This window comes from Rhinoderma darwinii, chromosome 6 (genome assembly GCF_050947455.1).
Source record: "Rhinoderma darwinii isolate aRhiDar2 chromosome 6, aRhiDar2.hap1, whole genome shotgun sequence".
Lineage (NCBI taxonomy): Eukaryota > Metazoa > Chordata > Amphibia > Anura > Rhinodermatidae > Rhinoderma > Rhinoderma darwinii.
In genome coordinates this window covers 129159253-129182680 of record NC_134692.1, presented here as the reverse complement: position 1 = coordinate 129182680, position 23428 = coordinate 129159253, and the positions used below count along the sequence as shown (strand labels likewise).

Genomic DNA, 23428 nt, shown 5'->3' with positions numbered 1-23428 from the left:
CAGCGTAATTAGTATTCCCTTATAACATGTCCGAAAAGAGGGTATAAATACAAAATCAATTTGAGGGAATCATGCAGGAGATAGAATAATAAAATCCAATATTTATTATCTTTTAAAAGACGAAGCATACATTGCGAAATGCGTGTCGGGAGAGGTGCACTCCCTGACACACACTCTCTTCTTTGACTATTGTTTCCTACTTGATATTCACTTATTGGTATTTTGTACTTTATATACTTATGTTGTTTTGCTTTTTGTTTGTTCATGCCATTATTCCCGTTATGGATGCCACTTTGTTACTTGGCTGAACAATAAGTGTATTTTTCTATCTACCATCTATTTATCTATTCATATTTAGAGTCTTTGTTTTTTGCATTTATTCTCTTGTCTGTTTCTCATGACATTTTTTTTATACATTGTTTTGTATATGAAAACTATTATATTAAAAGATATTCAATAAATATTGGATTTTATTGTGCAAGTTATTCTATGTCCTGCATGATTCCTTTGAATTAGTTGTGTACCCTGGGAATCGGTAACTTTATTGTTGCAGAGTTTTTATAAGGAAAGAGCATAAAAAAAGTTTGATAGATATATCAGGTATCCGGTGAATGATTGGGACCAGCTCTATCAATTCTTGGCACCTGCTATAACCTGTAAATCCAATAATGCACAATGTAATGCAATATTTTCTTACCTTAAAATGGAAAAGGAAAATGTTTTTAGAGTCGTTTCAATCTGTAGCCAACAGGAGATGTTCCATTGATGAAATGCAGTGCCACCTGGTAAAGAAAACTGGGGTTAACAATCAGGAACCAGAGATTGATTGAACAGACATATCCATTGCATTATAGGCCCAATGTACAGGTTGACAGGGTCTATGAAAGAGGCAACAGGTTAACCAACATCCCCGATTAAGAAAGTGAATAGGGTAGGCCACGTAACTCTTTCACCAAAATTAAACCGCACCCCTTATGATTACATCACACAACGTTCCATTACGAAACCTAGAAAACATAGATTATTGGGTGTAGGCTTTACTTTTTATTAGTCTATGCGTGTGGTTAGTGTTTATCTGCTATGGCAAAGGATGTAGCTCAGGTGTGGGGGGGGGGGGCACAAAGAAGCCACTCCGCCTTGGTCAGGGTACTTTACTGAAGAACTGAATAACTGCTGAGGGGTCCCAAAGGACCTTCTAAATGGCACAATGAGGATTGTGTTACAGATTTTGCATTGGGGCCCACCAGCTAGTTATGCCTCTGACGCCAAGTAAAGGAAATCCTAGCTATGACTATACTCTTTTATAGAAGTGTATACATTGTAAAAGAACAGGACATTTTAAGGTATTTACTATGACGTGTTCTATGAGTGTAGCAATAGTTTAAAAAAAAAAGAAAACTATTTCAAACAAAATCAAAAAGCCCCTAAACAAAGAGGCAAAAATATCCATTAGTTGATACATTACTACAGTAGTTCAGACTATCTTAACATCTCCTATTCAGTCTAAGGGTCTAGTCAGACGGGCGATGTTTACGTCCGTGTGCTGTCCGAGCGTAGAACTGACAGCACACAGACTGAACACTGACTCATTAAAGTCAATGGGCTCATTCACAAGTCCGTGCAGAAAAAATGGCAGTGTGCACTTCATTGGTCCGAGTGTTACGTCAAACTTGCCCATTCAAGTCAATAAATCTGTGAAAAAAATCGGACATCAAAATGACGCTATACAAGTACGGTTCGTTTTTCACTCATGGCTTACCAGGAGATACTGAAAAAAAGCAGCGAGTTTTTTTTTGGACCGTCGTGAAAACTAATGATTACTAATGTTACACAAACGTTAAAAACGGACACACTCTGACACAAAGCTGATTGAACTTTGATGTAAAGTCTGTAAATGGGCAAGCTTTAAAATGGTTGATTGTATACAGCCGTAGGCTACGTTCACACAAGGAAGCTTTGATGAGGATTTCGGCTCGGATTCCGTGCCAAAATCTGCATCAAATATGCTCACAATCCGCCTCCAATGCAAGTGAATGGACTTGTTGTAACCCAATTCACATTTGCGCTGTGAAAAGAAAAAAATAGACATCATGCTCATTCTGCACAGAAAAGCCTTGGATTAGTCCGATTGAACTACACGTCTGCGGCAGAAATCAGAGCGTCCGCTATGGATTTCTGCTGTGGATTCTTTAAAAAAATCTGCGTCAGATTTTTCTGTGGCAAATCCTGAACATGTGAAGATACCCTTAGGCCCAGTTCACACTGAGTTGTTTTTTTACGCAAAAACCACGTTTGAATCAGTGGCAAAAACCGCCTCCCATTGATTTCAATGGGAGACTAAGGCTGTGTTCACACAGTTTTTTGACGAGTTTTTTGATGCGGAAACCGTGCCAAACAACTCCTCAAAAACCGCCCGAAAATGCCTCCCATTGATTTCAATGGGAGTTGGATGAGTTTTTTTACCGCGAGTAAAAAAAACGCGTCGCGGTAAAAAGCATCATGACCCATCTTGAGGCGGTTTCCGCCTCCAAAACCCCATTTCAATCAGTCAGAAAGAGGAAAAAAAAACCTCGACGAGTGTTTTGACGAGTTTTTGTCAAACCACTGTGCAAAAACCTACTGGAGCAGTTTTTGCAGGAGGAATTTTCCTCCTGCAAAAAACTCTGTGTGAACACAGCCCATGTCGTAGCTAGGGTTTTCTTCACCGGCCAAAAATCAAGTTACTGCCATAGTCCTGTATCTTAATGCCCTGGCTAAGGCAAAGTGGCTAGTTGGCGCGTCCCCTTCGCACCCAGCACCTGGGACACATGCCCCCACTTAGTTACATCTCTGGACAGTGAATTTTCAATACATTTTTATTGCTAAACAAATTCTATAAATTGCATCAATTATTATATTTATAAACATCAGTAAAAAGCTCAATTCATCTACAAAGTTATTTCTTCCTAAAAACAAAAGAAAGAATTTCACGGAAGCCCGAATCCATCTTTTTTAATTTGTGTTATTATTGCCAGCTAGAAATGTTTTCTGTTTCTCGGTAGACTCTATAGCCCCAGGTGCTCTCCGCTCAAAGTTATTGGCCAAAAAACGTCAGGACTCCACAGGATGTTTCCTTGCACTTCATCCGAAAAACCTGGGGAGCCAACCGGCAGGGTAAAAGCATATTACTGCAGCAGGTGAGCATATCATACCTGATGTTATACCGAGCAAGAAAATTTGATTTCAGCCAAGTCCCAGAGCTCCGAGTGTACAGCAGGAACATTAATTATTTTCTAGAACACACTTTCGAAAGAAGCCTATTGCTTAGTACCATCCACTCGACATTAGTCTAGGAACTAAAAAAGTTGATGGTAGTTCAGACTACGGAGAGGTATAGTGAGGTCCCATATGGAAGGCCTTTAATGTGTGTGCCCTGCAGGCTCTGATAAGCATACAGTATTTCATCTATCCATAATTATAAATGGTGCTCTTATAATTACCGACACAGTCAGTGAACAGAGAAGAAGCAAAGATTTTATTCACCCCGTTCACTTTTTCGGAAAAGGAGACATTGAAGCTGAGATCAGTAGTTGGAGCCATTGGCAAGTATGAAGATGATGTTTTGTGTTTAGGTCAATCTCCAGTTAATATTAAAAATATATATTTTTATAAGGTGTAGGAAGAACGGTCTTCTACCTTTGATCTCGTGGTTGCAGCAGTCACAAAAGTCACATTATGACAATGGCGCATTCTCCAGGACTTTCTATTTGTCACATAGAAGTAACTGCTTCCTTGGTAGTGGGCAAGACAATTTCTTCTCCAGCTGATATGCCAACCACTACTGTCTAAGGTTAGTCTCTGTGCCAGTATACTCCTTCCCCAGATATCATATGTGGCAATCACTCCTTACCAGACTCTCCTATGTTCTGGTCCTTCTCCAGCTGTCCTATGTGTTTTCTATATGCCACACTACTATGCTCTCAGCTATTCCTACCCAGATATGCCAATCACGTCTTACTAAGCTTTGCTGGACCATTCCTTTCCCAAATCTCTTATATGCTTCTTCACCACTTCCCTAGCTCTACCACTACTGAGCACTATGTTGCCAGATCTCCTATGTGGATAGTGGGATGGAAAAAAGGGACCGCCGGCGCTGCTATGAATGAAGTACAAGCCAGAGAATATGAATTGATAATTGTTTATTACCAAGGAGTGGGCTACGCGTTTCGACGCTGGACTAGCGTCTTCATCAGGCCAGTCTGGACTGGCCTGATGAAGACGCTAGTCCAGCGTCGAAACGCGTAGCCCACTCCTTGGTAATAAACAATTATCAATTCATATTCTCTGGCTTGTACTTCATTCATAGCAGCGCCGGCGGTCCCTTTTTTCCATCCCACTATCCTTATACCATTGACAGCAAATTTATTTGCTTGTGCACGGACCTGGCTGCAGCTTTGCTTGTGTGATACCTTGGTATCCATACTCTCAGGTGAGCAATTTTCGTAATATTACCATTGCTCATAATCTCCCTCGTTTATTGCACGCCGTGTGGCGCCGTGTCTCTTTTTATTTTTTTATTTAGATCTCCTATGTGCCAGGATACTGTTTTCCCAGATCTCCTTAGTCTCGGGTAATTTGCCAGCGTGTGCCAAACCAATTTGTCCTCAGCTGTCCTCACTGCCACAACACAGCTTCAACTTCCCTATGTGCCAAATAAATATTCTATAATAATACATTATGAAAAGCCAACAAAACTCCCCCAAAAAATATTATTAGAACATTAGTAATAATCTTTATTAGTCAATTTATATATTAAAAAGCAAATCAAATCATCGATCAATTACAGCACAGGATATCACCGTAATAAATATATATATACATATATATATATATATATATATATATATACTGTAGATTACTACAATACATATGAATCAGCTGACCTGATCAAAAGGAAAAAAAATAAACCAAGTGGTCTATAAAAACAGTTATTTGCATGATCAAAAAGTGGTAAAAAAAGAACATAGTAAACTATATATTACCCTGTGGCTTGGAGACAGGATGAGCTCTCGACATACGTGGCATTTTCTAGAGGAGTACATCCTCCTCCAAATATAGGTTATAGTTTTGCGTATCCCCGTGTGTACTTGTTTATTCCCTATGTGCCAGATAACTCGTGTCGCATGCCCCCATTGTGCTAGACCAGCCCTCCCAGTTGCCTAATCACTTATCCCCAGCTACCCCATGTGCCAAACTACTTCTTGCCTAGTCAGTGGCGGACACAGACTGCAAAAGGCCCCTGTGCAGATAATGTGCCAGGGCCCCCCCGCCCCCCCCCCCAATACCGACAAAGTTACCTAAACATATATATGCATATAAAAATAAACCTTACTAATAAAAATTATGAAGGAAGATTTATATTGTACATTTTATTACCAGTTTAGAACACAAGTAACACATTTTTTTCCGGGTTAAATTCTTATCTAAACTAAGTCCCTAAATGTGGGCAAAGAAAATGAAAAACCTATACTCACCTCCTCCGGCGCCTCCGTTCCCCCTCCGCAGCCCCTATCCCTTTCTGTGTTTACAAAGCTGCTGTGGTGACGCGCGGTCGATGGCACATGACCGCTGCAGCCAATCAATGCCCTCAACAGCGATTTGCTGTGGAACTACTGTCCTCAGCAGCACACCAATGAGGAGTTATTGGCAGCAGCGGTCACGTGCCATCGGCAGCGCGTCACCAGTGCAGCCTTGTACACTTGTAACACAGACCGAGACAGGAGGATGGGGGCTGCGGCGGGTGAACGGAGGCGAGGGAGGAGGTGAGTATAGTTTTTTTATTTTCTTTGCCCACATTTTCTTTGCCCAGCTACTGTCCACGGGGGGCCCGCTGATGGGCTCGCAGCTACTGTCCACGGGCCTCTGTCTCAGTCCTCAGCATCGCGCAGCTGAGAACTGAGTCGGCCAGCAGAGGAACGGGCCCCCTTCCCACGCGGGGCCCTTGTGCAGCTGCACCGGCTGCACATGCGGTATGTCCGCCCCTGTGCCTAGTTCTCATATATGTCAGAGTAATCCTTCATATAACTTATCACTTGAAGGGTTTTTCAGTTAGAAGACATTAACGTCCTATTCTCAGGATAGGTCATCAGTATCTGATCGTGGGGGTCCGACTCTCACCACCCCTGCCGATTAGCTGTTTTGAAGGGACCATGGAGATCATGCGAGTGCTGCTTTGAGTTCATTCCTTACCTGCTCGTACTGGGAATCGCCAACACACTTGTAGCAGTGGTTCACAGTATTACAACCTGAAGACTGTAATTCTGTGAACTGCCTCTAGAAGTGTCGGCGATTCACAGAACAAGCGGTGGCAGGAATAAAGGGGAAGCAGCGCTCACGAGACAGCTGAGAGTTGGACCCCCACAAATATCGAGGATAGGTTATCAATTTCTTCTAACTGGAAAACCTCTTTAACCATGATATTTGTTATCCACCAAGTTCACCACCACAAGATGTTAAAGGGGTTATTTGAGATCAGAAAAACATGGCTGCTTTCTTCCAGAAACAACGCCACTCTTGTCCATGGACTGTATTTGGTATTGCAGCTCAGTTCTTTGCAGCTAAAAAAGACTGAGCTCCCTATAGAGAACTTTTATTCTGGAAATCAGTGATGGTCTCAGATCACAGACTTCACCAATGAGATCGATCTCATATCAAAAAGATCCATAAAACTGGATTTCCCCTTTGAAGTATATACAGTAGTACCATATTGATAATACTGCTACAATGAAAACTTTCCAAAAGACCACATCTTTGGGGAGGACAACCCATTTATTTAGGCCAGATCTAGACATTAGATCCTATGTATACTGGACATCTTCTATAAGAGGACCGCCCCTCAAGAAGACCATTTTACATTACAATATTGGGTGGTCATCTCAACGAGCTTTCACTGTGCTTAGTTATTAAAAGGTAACAAAACTTTTGACATGTCATAGTCGAAAAGCCGAGCGAGTGGTGTACGGACTCATAGTTTTCTATTGAGCCGGTACACCTCTCCGAGGAAAGCTGATCAGAAATGAAGCTGCACAGCTCTCACCGAGCACTTCTGCAGCTTCGTTTTAGAGATCGGTGGGGATCTCAGTGCTTGAACCCCCGACCGATCAAAACTTCTGACATGTCACTATGACATGTCAAAAGTTTTTTTAAAGTTTAGTTACCCTTTAAGTGTTGCCATTCATAAGAAGTCATGACCCAGTATATGATCAAAGCCACATCCGTGAAAATAATTTACAATGTATAAATGGCCATTTTTTATTTTTTTAACCCAAAACTGCCCATAGCGCATAGTTACTGGCAAAAATAAACACTCCATGTGTTCTAAAGAGCTTTCATCTCATGCAGAAATAGCATAGGGTGTCTCATGATGCCGGGAGATGCTGTCATGTAAGCTTTGTTCATACACATCTTTGTTGTTCACCGGCCCCTTCAGATATATTTTAAGTGCTACGTCCATGTTTTATCTCTGTTACATGTAAAGTATAAGGTTTGCTGTCTTCAAAGTACACAATAGAAATGAATTATATGTTGAAAATAACAACATAGTAACCATGTTTTCTCTGATTTGCCAGGATGTTATATTAAATGCAATAATGTTTTTGTTATGTATATGATCTGTCAGGATACATGATCTGTCAGGATCCATTTGGATCTGTCGTAAAACAGATCAAAATAGATTTGTTACATCTGTCATGGAAACTGTAGAAGTGGAATACATGGCGCCAGTGTGACCAGAATCATACAAGGTAGATGTATCTAGTTTTAGATGTGACAACTTTTTTAATTGCATAGCTCCATCCTTTAAAGGGGAACAATGGGTATTGTTCCCAGTGGGAGTTAAGGTGATATTACACGGCCCGACTTGGGCCATGTAGCGCCGATCAACGAAACAGCTCATAGATCGGTGCTCGTTTGCACCTTTCATAAGGAGCTATGAATAGGGACGAGCGCTCGTTACTATGATTGCTCGTCCTCATACGTTTCTATCATGTCGGCAGCACATCTCCCTGTTTACACAGGGAGATGTGCTGCCGACAACGATAATAGTTTAGGCATTTAAAACGATGCAATCAGACGATGAACGAGCTCGTTCATCAACTGATCGTTGCCCCGTTTTCTGTGAACGCTGTTTGCCCGATAATTGGCTGGTGTAAAAGGGCCCTTGAACTCATAGGGAACATTGTTTTGCCTATTCAGTTAATTGGTTGAGTAGGTAGTGCAGGGTTACAAATCGGTAACAGGAAACCCCCACTGTCACACGCCATTTATGCAACCGGTTTCCTCATATGTGGCAGAGAATGTTTTGGGCCCCTCAGGCTCCAGGGCTCAGGTGCAACTGCAACCTCTGCACCCCCTATGATTATTTCTCTGCATGTAACCTTCTTAACTTGATTCATTAGATGTAGAGGTTGAGATTTCCCCAATACTGCTCAGTAGACTAAATGTCTTTCTTGCCACTTTTCCAGTTTCGACTTCTATTCTATGCCCTGGCTTTCTATGCAAATGGAGACAAACTGATCAGAAATGTCAGTGACTTTAAAATAATGGGTTAACTTGAAGCTTTTTCAACTGTACTATGTAAAGGCTGGTAAAATGTATTGACCACTCCAGTATTAGGACAAGGCTCACAGCTCCTTAGCAGCTACAGTACTCCTTTAAATGGGTATTCCAACAATAGACATTTATGGCATATCCCCAGGATATGCCCTAAACGTCAGATAGGTGGCAGTCCCACCAATGAGACAATCAGCTATTCGAGAACGGGGGTTCCACATCCCCCATTGTGCCTTTGTATCTTAAAAAACTTTGCTGCAATAGAGGAGAGACTCAGTTGTGCACATGTGCGACACTCTCAAAGGCAAATTAATATTTGGGCTCATAAGAAAATCCTTAAATGGGACATTCTAACAATAGACTTTTTATGGTGTATCACTAGAAATGTGTCTGATAGGTGGGTGTTACAGCGGTGTGACCATCAACTAATGGAGAATGGGGTCCCAGGTCCCCAGTTTCAGCTGGAAAGGGGTGTAAAGTTTGGGGTAGTCGACCATGCTTGTGTGCAATACTCTCCATTATACATGAATAGATTTCCCACTATAGGGCAATGTGTTAACCCAACCCAAGTTTATTATGGTTTTAGTGGTTGGTAACGGGTTCGTGATGCCCAGACCTCTGTCAGTCTTCGACGGGGGCATTATTATAACTATTATTAATACTATTATTATTATTCAATTGTCAGTCCTAATAGAATGTGATAACATATAGTACACGTGTGTGGCTCCTATGTCATATTAATATTATTAGTTATATTATAATATTTTAAAAACATTAAACCTATCATATATCTGCTGCTTACGTTACCGGCTTTGCAAGAGTTAAAAACCAAGAAACGATGTTGATATAGTACACGGACAGGAAGGTAGGCATCTGGAAAAACGCTGGATGCTGCTGTGAGATTCCCACTTGCCAAGCAGAAGGGCACCACTGAACGATTCAGAACGAAGTCTTACTTTATTAGAAAATTACCTGGGGCTGTCCCCATATTGTGCCGCTGTGAAGCTGTTCTCATTTCTCTTTAGCAGCAATTGATGGCATCCCTAAACTGGAAGGGTGAACAGCTGAATTATAAACTGGCATTGACTACAAGCAGCTGAGGGGAAGCTACAACTGCGGAAATTTCACAAAGCACCAACTGTGCCCTGTTGTGGGAAAGCTGCAGCTCCTGGCGCCTTTCAATCATGTTGATACAACTGATAAAACTGGATTATTTACCAGCGCAGAGCTGCATATGAAGCGTAAACTGGCATTACCCAGGATCTCAGCTGAAAGCTGGCACCACGAGCGCCAACCAAGGGTGCACCAAGCCAGATCTCAGCAGGCAAAAAGAATCAAAGTAACATAAGTAATACATTTTTTAAGACATTAGTGGCCTTGTATAATGGAAACACCTTACTATGTAATGTACCAAGAAAGATTTCATACACCAGGGGGGTCTATTAACTTTTCTACGTGTACACACGAAGTGATAGAAGATTTACATAAAGCACTTGCGAACGCCTCCTGTATACTGTGACTTCTCATATGTCTTCCCATCAACGACAGTGCGGTTCCCTAGCCTGTGGTGCTCCAGCTGTTGCAAAACTACAACTCCCAACATGCCCTGACAGACAGAAGCTGCCAGGGCAATATGTGAGTTAAAGTTTTGCAATAGCCGGAGACTACTTCATATGGAGAAATTAAGTCTACCACTAGTTCTGGGCTGAACCTGAATTCAAGAAAATATATTAATTCAGAAGGAAATGATCATAAAGACTAAGTTTAGGCTTAAACAAACCTCCAATGTTGCTTGAATTCTCCCCTGCAGCCAGAAATATATATATCACGGTGGGTGACCGGTATATCACGTAGTACTTTTGCCAGGGAAGTATACAATGCCCAAATTCTTTGGGCTATAGGCATTGTACTGCCCAATGTCATCTGCATCTCCCACAGTGGATTTACCCTTTAAGGCATGTACACTTTTGGAACCAATTTTTTATTTCCCCAACACCTATAATTTAGAAAGAAAAATGAAGCAACTTAGCAAAGATTCTTGATTAAAAAACTCCATGATAGGACGTTTTTAATCAAGAATCTTTGCTAAGTTGCTTCATGTATATATGGCTTTTGTGCAGAGCTGTGTCTCCATGGATACAGACTACAAACAAACCATGTGTGTAGTCAGATCCTGCAGCCTTATGTTACTCCACTTTCTCTACCCCCTTACTAGCTAACCTACAGATAACAGAAGAAGAGGCAGATAGAAGAGAGTAACCCATGACTACACGATCTAACTACACATAGGGTTTGCTTGTCTGTAATCATGGAAGCGCATAGGTCTGCATAGGAGCTGTATACACAAGACAATTTAGTTTTTTACATTGTTTAATATTTTGAAGGTATTGGAACAGTAAAAAAAATTGGTGCAAAAGGAGTTCAGATCTCCAAAAATAAGGTAGAATATGTGAAATTCATTTAGCACCTCACAAAGTAATGTAGGGACTTTGGTTGATCGTATATATGTATTTTTTATCCCTAGATTAATTTTTTATTTTTTATTTTTAAGTTAGGCTTTAATTTAGCATCTGACATTACTTGGTAAAAATGAAAAAAACAAAAATAAAAAAAAATACCTAACTGCATCTTGAAACAGTTAATTCTCTTTCCTGTTGCCAAATACTTTCTCCAATGAAAAATTATTTTCTGTAGTGCAAAAATACGATTTTAGAAGAACAACTGTAATGTAAAGTAATAGCCCTGTCGAAAGTAATGGTTTATGTCTGTTCTCAGAAGGAATATTTATTTCTTTTAATGGAAGCTTCACACTTTTATAAATATGTATTTAGATATTTTCGTTATTTGCTTTGATGTATTTTCTTGCACAAGGAAATAAAATAAGAAAGCATAAAACAAAATCAACACTTCATCACTCCCTGGTATTATGAAAGGGGAGAATACTTAATATTATTTTATGAAAGAATGGCAAAAAATACTTCTTAGGCTTTGTTCACATCTGCGCCAGGGTACCGTTCCGACGTTCTGTCGGAGCTTTCCGTCGGGACGGGACCCTGACTGGCACAAACAGAAACCAAAGGTTTACGTTTCCATCACCAGTGATTTCAATTGTGACGGATCCGGTGCCAATGGTTTCCGTTTGTCTTAGTTGTGCAAGGGTTCCGTAGTTTTGACGGAATCAATACCATAGTCTACTACGCTATTGATTCCGTCAAAACGACAACCCTTGCACAAAAGAGACATAAAATTAGGCTATAGAAAATAATAGTATAGTTAGAGATGACAGTATGGTATGTGTAGGTATCAGTGGCGGATTAAGTAGACCATAGGCCCTGGGCAGTTACCCAAACATGGGCCCCCCTTCTCCACCGCCGCCCTGCCGCACCTTAACTATTGTTAACACTACCTTTTTGTGCAAGCATTAACAAATGGTTGTTGTGATTCCCCTTGTCAAAGGGCTGTGTCCCTACATACTGACAGTCTCCAACCATCGTTGACAGTATCACACTGTACAGGGACACATTCTCCTGACAAAGGGAATGGTAACACGCATTTGTCCATCAGTCCTGGACTACACAAAGACTTTATGTGAAATACAAGGATTCCCTATAATAAACATGTCAGGAGAGGTGACAGATTCTCTATAAATTCAGTGACTCACAGGTAACGACTTCTCAGAGTCTAGTAGTTTTTTTTCCTCTTTCTTCTCCATTCGGTCCAGGCTTCATGACGACTTCTCCTGGCCATGACCCATTTTTGCAGAGTTTGCCACTAGATGTCTTTGGCTCCTCACTTTTCCTACATTTCCACACCTATAAACGAAGATAAAATTCTCATGGTGCCACACACTGTGCCCCTAAATATAATAGCACCATATACTGCACCCCTGGATAAAATAGTAACTAACCCTGTGCCCCTTAATATAATTGTGTCCAACACTGTAAAGTGAAGCACCACACACACACAGTGCCCCCTGTAAACAGCGCCACACACAACCTCCAGTATAGAGCGCCACACACAACTCCCCTGTAGATAGCGCCACACACAGCCCCCTGTTAGAGAGCGCCACACACAACTCCCCATGGCTGCCAAAAGATGTGGTCTTTTGGCAGCCATGGGCCCCACGCGAGCCTCGGGCCACGGGAAACCCATTACGGACCTATGGGGTAGGTCCACTGTTAGGTATAAGTAATAAAGACACGTATAAATATAATATTAAAAGGGACAAATTTTATAAAACATAAAGCACGATCTACATCAGTGATTCTAAAACGGTCAGGCGACCCCGGTTGTTGTTGGGGTACAGTTTTGACGGAAGTGAATAGTTGCACAGGCATTTCTATCGTTTCACCAATCTCTGGTTTCACGACATAACGGACTTGTTAATTTAATGTTCTACTGAGATCAGAAGTAAAACTTTAAGATAAATTCATGTCATTTTTAAAAATTTTGGTAATGGTGAGGCCCAGGCACCACCATGTTCTGGCTGCTGGGGACCCAGTATAAAAAGACTGGGAAGCCACAGGCTACATCATCCCTGAAACCGCGATACCTTAAGCCAGAGCCTAGTTTGCCCATATTGATAAAAATTGTTTGATTGCACCAATGTCTCTAAAATAAAAAATGAAGGCGCCCTGCAAATAGTCTTGTTTAGATGTATCCTAAAATTGTGTGTACAGCTCCCCTGCAGACCAATGTGTCTTCATGATTACAGAGTGCAAACAAACTCTATGTGTAGTCTGATCCCACAGTCATGTGTTACTCCACTCCCCCTTCTTGTTAACCTACAGACAGTAGAAGAGAGTTGAGTAGTTATAGGGGGTACAGAGGGGTAGTCACACCCGGGCTCTGGTACCTCTGCCACATAAGAAGATACCAGTATTATAAATGGTTCATGATAAGTGGGGGCCATGTTACAGATTTTGCATTGGGACCCAGGAGCTTTAAGTTATGCCTCTGGTAGAAGAGGAGTAAGATGGAAGATAGCACAGATTGCAAATTTTCGAAAATAAATTTCGGGTTTGATTTGGTCCAAATTAATTCACTGTTAATCGAATGTATCCCTATTGCCCTGAAAACTTAGCTCTGACTTTCTGATGTATTCTAGGACTGTATCCAAGTTAAATCCAACCCCCTTCAAACTCCTTAATGCCAAGTCAGCATGTAATGCCAACGTGACACCAACATATATGGGTAGAGGGAGGGATAAACATAGTGCATTTTGGGAAAGCTACCGGCACAGAATAATGGACAAGCTCTCCTGAGGTCAAATGATCCTTTTTCTAATCTGTAAAATGGCCACCAGCTTTCGCCGCCGGCCACCATTTTTCAGCAATTCGTATGCCATGAACCCCAAAACTTTTGCAATATGCTGAATCTGAAACTTTTGGGAAATTCGGATCAAATAGATCAAAGTAGAATTGATTTGCCCATCTCCGGCAGAATAGTAATACATAATTGCAGATTAGAATACCCACAGCGTTTGCCTGTAATCTGTAACCCTGGAGGCATATAGACCTGCATAAGAGCTGTATACACAAAACGGTAGAATATTTTTACTCATGACTATCTGCAAAATTGCTTAATTTTTTATTTTAAATTAATTGGAGCAATACAACAATGCTTGAAAATAATGGTTTTAAGGAAAATGATCTCACAAAAAACTATTAGGGAACGCTGCACCTAAAAGTAATCCTGAAGTACTCCCCAGGAAGAAGAAAAATAGTATTCAGTTCTCTGACGAAAAAAATCTTTTTACCCTACGTGACACTGTGGAAGTCTATCTCAGACATCATCAATTCAATTTTAAAGGCTTTTGGGCAGTGCTGTGTATATAGCCAGCGCGGTGAAAAGTAAATTATTCGCAATGATTCCCATAGCTATTAGAGGGAGAAGAAGAGAGAAATGCAATGTAATAATGAATATATTTTGCAGCCCTGTCATGCCTCTCACCCACTGGCATGGATCCACAGCCATACATCAAAAAGCAATGAAAAGTTTGACTCCTGCAGATGAAGGCTCAACCTGAAAAAACTGCCGAGGGGGCATTAATACGCAGAAAGACATTTGGGATCTGCTCCAGGTGCATTGGCTACGGCCACGAGAAATTTTAAGCAGAGATTGTCAATGAAGATTGATTCTGTGCCCTGCAATACAGATAGGAATTGTGGAGCTGCATTCTAAAGACAATGCGCCCGTATTGCCAATTATTATAGAAAAAACATGGTTTCCAGGATTCCTGGACCCTTTCATCAAAATCTCTGATTCTCACATTGGAGAAAGAATACAGCGCGCTCCGTGATATTATGCAGCTTACGTAAGTCCCCTAGAAATAAATAGCAAGGAGTCTTATTACGGTCACGTGGCACATGAAAGAAGCTTTGAGAAATGGACCCCTATGAGTTTTTCAATCATGGGCTCAGTGGATTTCAGCACGACAGATAGAAAAGATTTTAAAGAATGATCCACAAAAAAAATAAAAAATCTCAGAGCTATGTTAAAATAACAATTTTAGAAAACAATGAGATATTTGTCGGGTGCGACCTGCCGGTAAAGACGAGGCTGGACGCAGCCTGCAGGGCTTAGGAGGGAAGCCTCCATGACAGCCCTAGGAGGGAAAGGGTTAACTTCGTAGGGAAAGTTAGAGGTGGAGGAGGGACAGGGAGGAGTTAGGGGGCCGTTACGGAGCTTCCCGCTGTTTTTCGGCAGTGAGCCGGAAGCAGCGGGAGAAGTAACACTCACACAAGTAAGCTCCCGTTGCCCCGCTCTGTACTGCATGTCTGATGCTGAGATTCTTGCGCGGCTGCGTGCCGCTGCTGTGCACCACGGTCCCGGTTGGTTGGAGGAGACCGTGGCTGCACTTACAATGATCCCCGACGCCGATTCGCCACGTCAGGCACGGCATATGAGGTCTGTTGCAGTGGGGGACAGGCTCCCCTCCCCCGGCCCCCTTCCTGGCAGTAATATGGCGGCGGGGGGGGAGTCTACAACACCCGCTCCTGCTCAGAGGAGGCAGAGAGCGTCGCCGGGGGTGACGGCGACTCAGGCCGGGTCTGCCCGTCGCTCCCGGCGGTCCCGACCTCCAGAACGCCTCAGCCCTGAGGTGGTCCCGCGGACACGGCGTCGCAGGGGGAGCCCTAATATGGACGCTGCAGGCCAGGCAGCTGGGAGGACCGTCCCTTCCCAGGCCCTGCGTCCTGGCAGGAATCCCAGGCCGCGACGGGGTCCGGCGGTTCTCAGGGAGTCGCAGGCCGGGCTCCCTGTCACCCCCCCCCCATCAGATGCAAGATCGGGAAGACTGGTTACGGCCGCCCCGCCTGGTGATGCTCCGGCCAGGGGGCAGGCTTCATCAGGATCGTCGAGACGGACGCCTAGACCTGCAGCGACGTCGAGGCAACAGGTCCGGTCGGAAGTTTGGATCCCAGCGGTCGGGCGGCAGGTTGCCGGCCCATCTGCCAGCGCGTCATCATCCCCGGTTCGGAGATGTCGGTGGGATGGCCAGTCGTCGGCGAGAGAGGAGCTGGAAGACGGTGAAATAGACGTGTATCGGCGAGGGCAGGATGGTCCGGCTGACGGGAACACAGCGCCTGTGCAGCCCGGTGAGTGCATAACTCCATCTTTGTCGTATCCAGCGATTTTTATGTCGGGTGTCGGCAGGGGGGCTGCTAGCGTCGCATCGGTGGCCGGTAGTGGCGCGGGCGGGCGCGACGGCGCGGGTCTAGCGGACTTGGTGGGTTGCTTGCGGGAGCTGGTCGGGCGTCTAGATAGGGCGGCGGCGCCAGTAGTTACGGAGGTGTCCCCGGCGGTAGTTTGGGAAGGCCCCAGGGAAGTGGGACTGTTACAGGCGCGTCCCGTAATGGCGGCTACGGAGGCGGTCGCGGTGTCGGTACAGACCGAGGCCCAAAAAGACGGCGATCGGGTGCGTATTGATGATCGTGCTCGCGGGGAGGTGTATGTTTGCTTTGAAGGTCCGTTGGGGGCGCACTTAAAGCAGGAGGTGCGTGAGCGTATTTGGAAGGACGAATACGTTGAGATTTTTTCTCTTCTGCCGCTTGCTAAATTCAATTTGGATAGGAGCAAGCGGGATGAGAGCAAGAAGGACGAGGAGGAGCGTCGGCGGTATAGGCTTATCCCGCAGACGTTCGTTAATTGGTCGCAGGCGTTCGCCATCTTAGCCAGTGTAATAGGAGAAAAGGCGCCGGAAAATTGTTCGGCGTTGTTTTGTTATTTTGACGCCATTGGGGAGGCTCATCGGGTGTACGGGGGGCAGGCTTGGCTCAGATACGATGAGCAATTCCGTCAGCGAAAAGCGGTTCGGCCGGCGATTCAGTGGGACCAGAAGGATATTGCTCTCTGGTTAAGGGTCACGGCTCCGGTTAGGCAGCCCTTTCCCGGGAGCGTTGGCCAAGGGGGCCAGTCCAGTCAGGTCGGACAGGGCGGTGGGGCAAAGTTGGGATTCTGCTGGCAATTCAACGATGGCCAGTGTAAGTTTGGGGCCACGTGCAAGTTCAAGCACGTGTGTTCGGAGTGTAATGGTGCATCCCATGGGGCGGCAAAATGTATGCGAAAAAAGAGGTCAGGGAACCAGTCCTCCTCGGCTGGTCAAGGGGTTGTCACCGGTGAGGGTGGAAAGGATGGCCCCCTATCTAAATGAGTATCCGGATAGGGCTGCGGCGAAGTTGCTTTACGAAGGGTTTAGTGTTGGTTTTATTATTCCTCCGCCTCCTTATGAGGTCCCGGTTACGCGGAGGAACCTTAAATCGGCCTACTTGCATGCTGAGGTCGTGTCAAAAAAGTTGTTTAAAGAAGTTTCGTTAGGCCGCATGGCGGGGCCTTTTATTGATCCGCCAATAAAGGATTTAGTCGTGTCCCCATTGGGTATTGTTCCAAAGCGCGAGCCCCAAAAATTCCGGTTGATTCAGCACTTATCGTTTCCCAAGGGTTTGTCGGTAAATGACGGGATTGATCATGAGTTGTGCTCCGTAGTGTATACCTCATTCGATAAAGCGGTGGGGTTAGTTCGTGCTGCGGGTCCAGGCGCGCTGCTCGCAAAAACCGACATCGAGGCGGCGTTCAGGTTGTTGCCAGTTCATCCAGAAAGCCAACGGCTGTTGGGTTGTTTTTGGAATGGGGCTTTTTACGTGGATCGGTGCCTTCCGATGGGGTGTTCCCTTTCTTGCGCGTACTTCGAGGCTTTTAGTAGCTTCGTGGAGTGGGTGACGAAGGGTGTAGCCGGGGTCGATTCGTTGATACATTACTTAGACGATTTCTTGTGCGTCGGCCCGGGGGGTTTGCCCGTTTGCGGTAATCTGCTTCACGCACTGCAGAAGGTTGCGAGGGATTTTGGGATCCCTTTGGCGCCAGAAAAGACTGAGGGCCCGGTAACGACGATTTGTTTTTTGGGAATTGAGATAGATTCGGTGGCTATGGAGTGTCGTCTTCCGATGGATAAGTTGGGGGCTTTGAGTCAGGAGGTACGTCGGGCTTGCAAGTTAAAAAAAATTACGCTGCGGGAGATTCAGTCGTTGCTGGGGAAGTTGAATTTCGCCTGCCGGATTATGCCAATGGGGAGGGTGTTCGGTAGACGGTTGGCGGCGGCTACGGCGGGAGTGCGTGCGGCACATCACTTCGTACGGCTCAAGGAGGAGCATCGGGCTGATTTGCAGGTATGGGATGACTTCTTGGGCCAGTATAACGGTCGGTCGCTATGGATGGCTCCAGCGCAGGATACGAGTGATTTGAATATTTTTACGGATGCAGCTGGAGCGGGCGGTTTTGGAGCTTATGGGGGGGGTCCGTGGTGCGCGGGTCAATGGCCGGCTAGCTGGGTGTCCAGTGGACTCACGCGGAATCTGGCCCTGCTCGAGCTGTTCCCCATCGTGGTTGCGGCGACCATCTGGGGGGACAGGCTCAGGGATAAGAAGGTTCGTTTTTACTGCGACAACATGGGGGTGGTGCTGGCCATTAACAACATCACGGCGTCCTCTCCTCCGGTAATTCAGTTGTTGCGACATTTAGTGTTGGTGTGCTTGTCATTGAACGCGTGGGTGGTGGCGGTGCACGTGCCGGGGGTACGGAATTGTATCGCTGATGCTCTTTCTCGCTCGCAGTGGGACCGGTTTCGGCAATTGGCACCGGGAGCGGAACGTCTCGGTTTGGTCTGCCCGGAACATCTTTGGGATCTGGTCTCGGTCCCGTAGAACGATTGGTGAAAAGGTCTTTGGCGCGCTCAACGTGGAGTGCTTATTCTGCTTGCTGGAGGCAGTGGGAGGAGTGGGTAAGAGAGTTGGGTGATGTCAACACGGATAGAGACAGGTTGGTGGCACTTTTGTACTGGTTAGGGGACGCCTGGGAGGCGGGGTTTTCATTGGCAAAGGTTAACCGTTTCATGTCGGCGGTGGCGTTTGGTTTCAAGTTACGGGGCTTTAGGGATGTGTCTAAGGAATTCTTAGTGGGGCAGGCTTTGAAGGGTTTGCGCCGAGGTAGGGTCGAGGCGGATCGTAGAAGGCCTGTGTCGTTTTCTCTGCTGAGCTCTTTGGGCGGATCATTAGCATCGGTCTGTCGTTCTTCGGCCGAGATGAGGTTGTTTCGGTTAGCTTTTTCTTTGGCGTTCTTTGGGGCATTTAGAATCGGCGAGTTGGTTTCGCCGAGTACCAAGCAAGCTGGGGGGTTGAGACTGAGAGACGTGAGCCTATATACAGATCGGTTGGAGGTATGGTTGCGTCGGTCAAAGACTGACCAATTAGGAAAGGGGAAGCTGATAGTGTTGTTCGCTCTCCCGGGTTCGGCTATGTGCCCGGTGGCGTGCAGGCAGGGTTTTAAGCCACAAGTGGGGTCTCCGGAGTTGCCATTGCTATGTCACGAGGACGGGTTATTTTTGTCTAGATTTCAATTTAGAGCTGTATTCAAAAAATGCTTGGCGGCGGTCGGTGTTGCGGCGGACGCGTACTCATCTCATTCCTTCAGGATTGGCGCAGCAACGGAAGCAGGGCGCTGGGGGTTGGATGATGAGGGGGTGCGGCGCATCGGTCGTTGGGAGTCCAACAGATTTAGGTCTTATGTCCGCCCCCATCTGTTATGAGTTTTGCCGTTTGCACTTATAAGAATGTTTTGTGTGGTGGTATTTAACTTGCTTTTCCGTTTCAGATCCGCCTCCGTGTTTGGTGTGGTTGCTGGGCCACTCTTACGTGCATTGGGGGGCTTTGAGGGCGGACGTCCGCCCGGACGGTCGCCAGTTGCGCATTCCGCGACAGGATGCGGTTTTGCATTGGCTGGGATTTAGAGGTATGTCGTGGAGTAGGGTGTTAGCGGAATTCCAGACATATGCCCGGCTTGATAGGGTCCCGGAGATCTTGGTCTTGCACGTGGGTGGGAACGATTTGGGTGTCCGCCCTTTTCGTGAGTTGGTGCGGGATATTAAACACGATATGTTGTGTTTGTGGGTTTCTTATCCCAGGTTGGTAATTGTGTGGTCGGACATTGTCCCAAGAAAACATTGGCGGCTGGCTAGGTCAGTGGAAAGAGTCAATAAGGCTCGCATTAAGGTTAATCGCGCGGTGTCCCGATTTGTAGCCAAAAACGGGGGCATTTGTGTTCGGCACAGGGACTTGGAGTCAGGAGTGGGGAACTACTGGAGGAGCGATGGGGTTCATTTGACCGAGGTTGGGATTGATCTGTGGAGCTTGGCAATAGCAGAAGGAATTGAAAGGGCGGTGGTGGTGTGGCGGAACTCACAGGCTTAAGGTGGTCAAGGCCTGTTTCGCTGTGGCGGGGGGAGTCCTTGAGGCCAGTCAGTACAAAATTGGTGGGGGGGTCGCATCGGGGGTATGCGTCCCCCAAAAAAGGTACATGGTTGAAGACTTCATCGGGTGTTATCCCTTTGAAGTGGTCTTCTGGTGGAAGGTATATCACTCGAAGGCTTCATCGGGTGTTATCCCTTTGAAGTGGACTTCTAGTGGTCGGTATAGCACTTGAAGGCTTCATCGGGTGTTATCCCCTTGGAGTGGACTTCTGGTGGTTGGAGCCATCTGCAGAGGTCAGTGGTGCCTCCGAGCTGGTTTACGGCTGGAGGTAATTGGTGGTTTGCAGATGGCTAACTCGAGGTGTGTAAAAAAGGAATATCTAAAATGGCTTCAAGGACTGCCCCTGCTCGGTCTAATGTTAACGTTAAATTGTTATTTATGATTCTGACCCATGTTGGGTCATGTGAATTATTAGGAGGAATTCTCTGGTGGATTCCTAATTAGTTATCCGAATGTTTCGGATTTAATTTGGTTTTAAAACTGTGAAATTAATAAAACGGCTGCTGTGGCCATTTCACATCCAACCTCGGTGTCACGTGTCTTTTCCTAAAGGTGGGGGTGAAGGGATTGGTAGGGATAAGGGAAGGTGCACTAACACACGACTCTACTTAGGCAGGTCAAGACGAGGCTGGACGCAGCCTGCAGGGCTTAGGAGGGAAGCCTCCATGACAGCCCTAGGAGGGAAAGGGTTAACTTCGTAGGGAAAGTTAGAGGTGGAGGAGGGACAGGGAGGAGTTAGGGGGCCGTTACGGAGCTTCCCGCTGTTTTTCGGCAGTGAGCCGGAAGCAGCGGGAGAAGTAACACTCACACAAGTAAGCTCCCACCCTCCCTCCCATTTGGTGTTATCCCTTGTGGTCTTTATTAATTCTGTTTATGAGTGTGGCAATTTTATTGTGTGCTTATTTAACATGTTTTTTTTTTTTTCTTTTCATTCGGAGTAGGTCCTGGTGTCATGGCAGCTGGCGGGGGGAGTCCTTGAGGCCAGTCAGTACAAAATTGGTGGGGGGGTCGCATCGGGGGTATGCGTCCCCCAAAAAAGGTACATGGTTGAAGACTTCATCGGGTGTTATCCCTTTGAAGTGGTCTTCTGGTGGAAGGTATATCACTCGAAGGCTTCATCGGGTGTTATCCCTTTGAAGTGGACTTCTAGTGGTCGGTATAGCACTTGAAGGCTTCATCGGGTGTTATCCCCTTGGAGTGGACTTCTGGTGGTTGGAGCCATCTGCAGAGGTCAGTGGTGCCTCCGAGCTGGTTTACGGCTGGAGGTAATTGGTGGTTTGCAGATGGCTAACTCGAGGTGTGTAAAAAAGGAATATCTAAAATGGCTTCAAGGACTGCCCCTGCTCGGTCTAATGTTAACGTTAAATTGTTATTTATGATTCTGACCCATGTTGGGTCATGTGAATTATTAGGAGGAATTCTCTGGTGGATTCCTAATTAGTTATCCGAATGTTTCGGATTTAATTTGGTTTTAAAACTGTGAAATTAATAAAACGGCTGCTGTGGCCATTTCACATCCAACCTCGGTGTCACGTGTCTTTTCCTAAAGGTGGGGGTGAAGGGATTGGTAGGGATAAGGGAAGGTGCACTAACACACGACTCTACTTAGGCAGGTCATGCAGAATTCACCCTCTAAATACCAGCTGTGCCACTATCATCTATCAGGAGAAGGGATCGATGTGGGTATTGTCACGTACTGTTCACACACAGCTATTTGGAGCAAGGAACATCGTATTTACAGCTGCTCGTGACACCTGCATTTCCCTTATTCATTTTGATAGGGCTCTCTTTTATTAGAGGGTAGACCGTCCCATTCTTGAAGACCACGAAAATCCTCTCCTAACAGACACTGATACTCTAAGAATTTTTATTATAGGATTTACCATCAACTAAATTAAGTTATAATTCATGTGCAGATTAGTAACTATTCAATAGATACAAGAGCGAGAGGGAGAGATGATAGATAGATAGATAGATAGATAGATAGATAGATAGATAGATAGATAGATAGATAGATAGATAGATAGATAGATAGATAGATAGATAGATAGATAGATATGAGATAGATAGATAGATAGATATGAGATAGATAGATAGATAGATATGAGATAGATAGATAGATAGATAGATAGATAGATAGATAGATAGATAGATAGATAGATAGATAGATAGATAGATAGATAGATAGATAGATAGATAGATAGATAGATAGATAGATAGATAGATAGATAGATAGATAGATAGATAGATAGATAGATAGATAGATAGATAGATAGATAGATAGATAGATAGATAGATAGATAGATAGATAGATAGATAGATAGATAGATAGATAGATAGATAGATAGATAGATAGATAGATAGATAGATAGATAGATAAGATGATAGATAGACAGATAGATAAGATAGATAGATAGATAGATAGATAGATAGATAGATAGATAGATAGATAGATAGATAGATAGATAGATAGATAGATAGATAGATAGATATAGATAAGATGATAGATAGACAGATAGATAAGATAGATAGATAGATAGATAGATAGATAGATAGATAGATAGATAGATAGATAGATAGATAGATAGATAGATAGATAGATATGAGCAGGGGTGGGATTTGGACGGTTCTCCTGAACTAAATTAAGTTATAATTCATGTGCGGATTAGTAACTATTCAATAGATACAAGAGCGAGAGGGAGAGATGATAGATAGATAGATAGATAGATAGATAGATAGATAGATAGATAGATAGATAGATAGATAGATAGATAGATAGATAGATAGATAGATAGATAGATAGATAGATAGATAGATAGATAGATAGATAGATAGATAGATAGATATTAGATAGATAGATAGATAGATAGATAGATAGATAGATAGATAGATAGATAGATAGATAGATAGATAGATAGATAGATAGATAGATAGATAGATAAGATAGATAGATAAGATAGATAGATAGATAGATAGATAGATAGATAGATAGATAGATAGATAGATAGATAGATAGATAGATAGATAGATAGATATGA

At 44.4% G+C, this 23428-nt stretch overlaps 1 protein-coding gene across 5 annotated transcripts in view; it reads right to left on the bottom strand.

Annotated features, from left to right (window-relative positions):
• The window catches only part of ELFN1 (extracellular leucine rich repeat and fibronectin type III domain containing 1), a 423992-nt gene that overhangs the window by 133566 nt on the left and 266998 nt on the right, over positions 1 to 23428 (bottom strand). For 4 of the 5 annotated variants that reach the window (XM_075830338.1, XM_075830339.1, XM_075830337.1 and 1 more), the window contains one exon: positions 698 to 782. The exons of the other annotated variant lie outside the window; for it this stretch is intronic. The gene's annotated coding sequence lies outside the window, so the exon portion shown is untranslated. The remainder of the gene's footprint in view (positions 1 to 697; positions 783 to 23428) is intronic. 5 annotated transcript variants of the gene reach the window in all.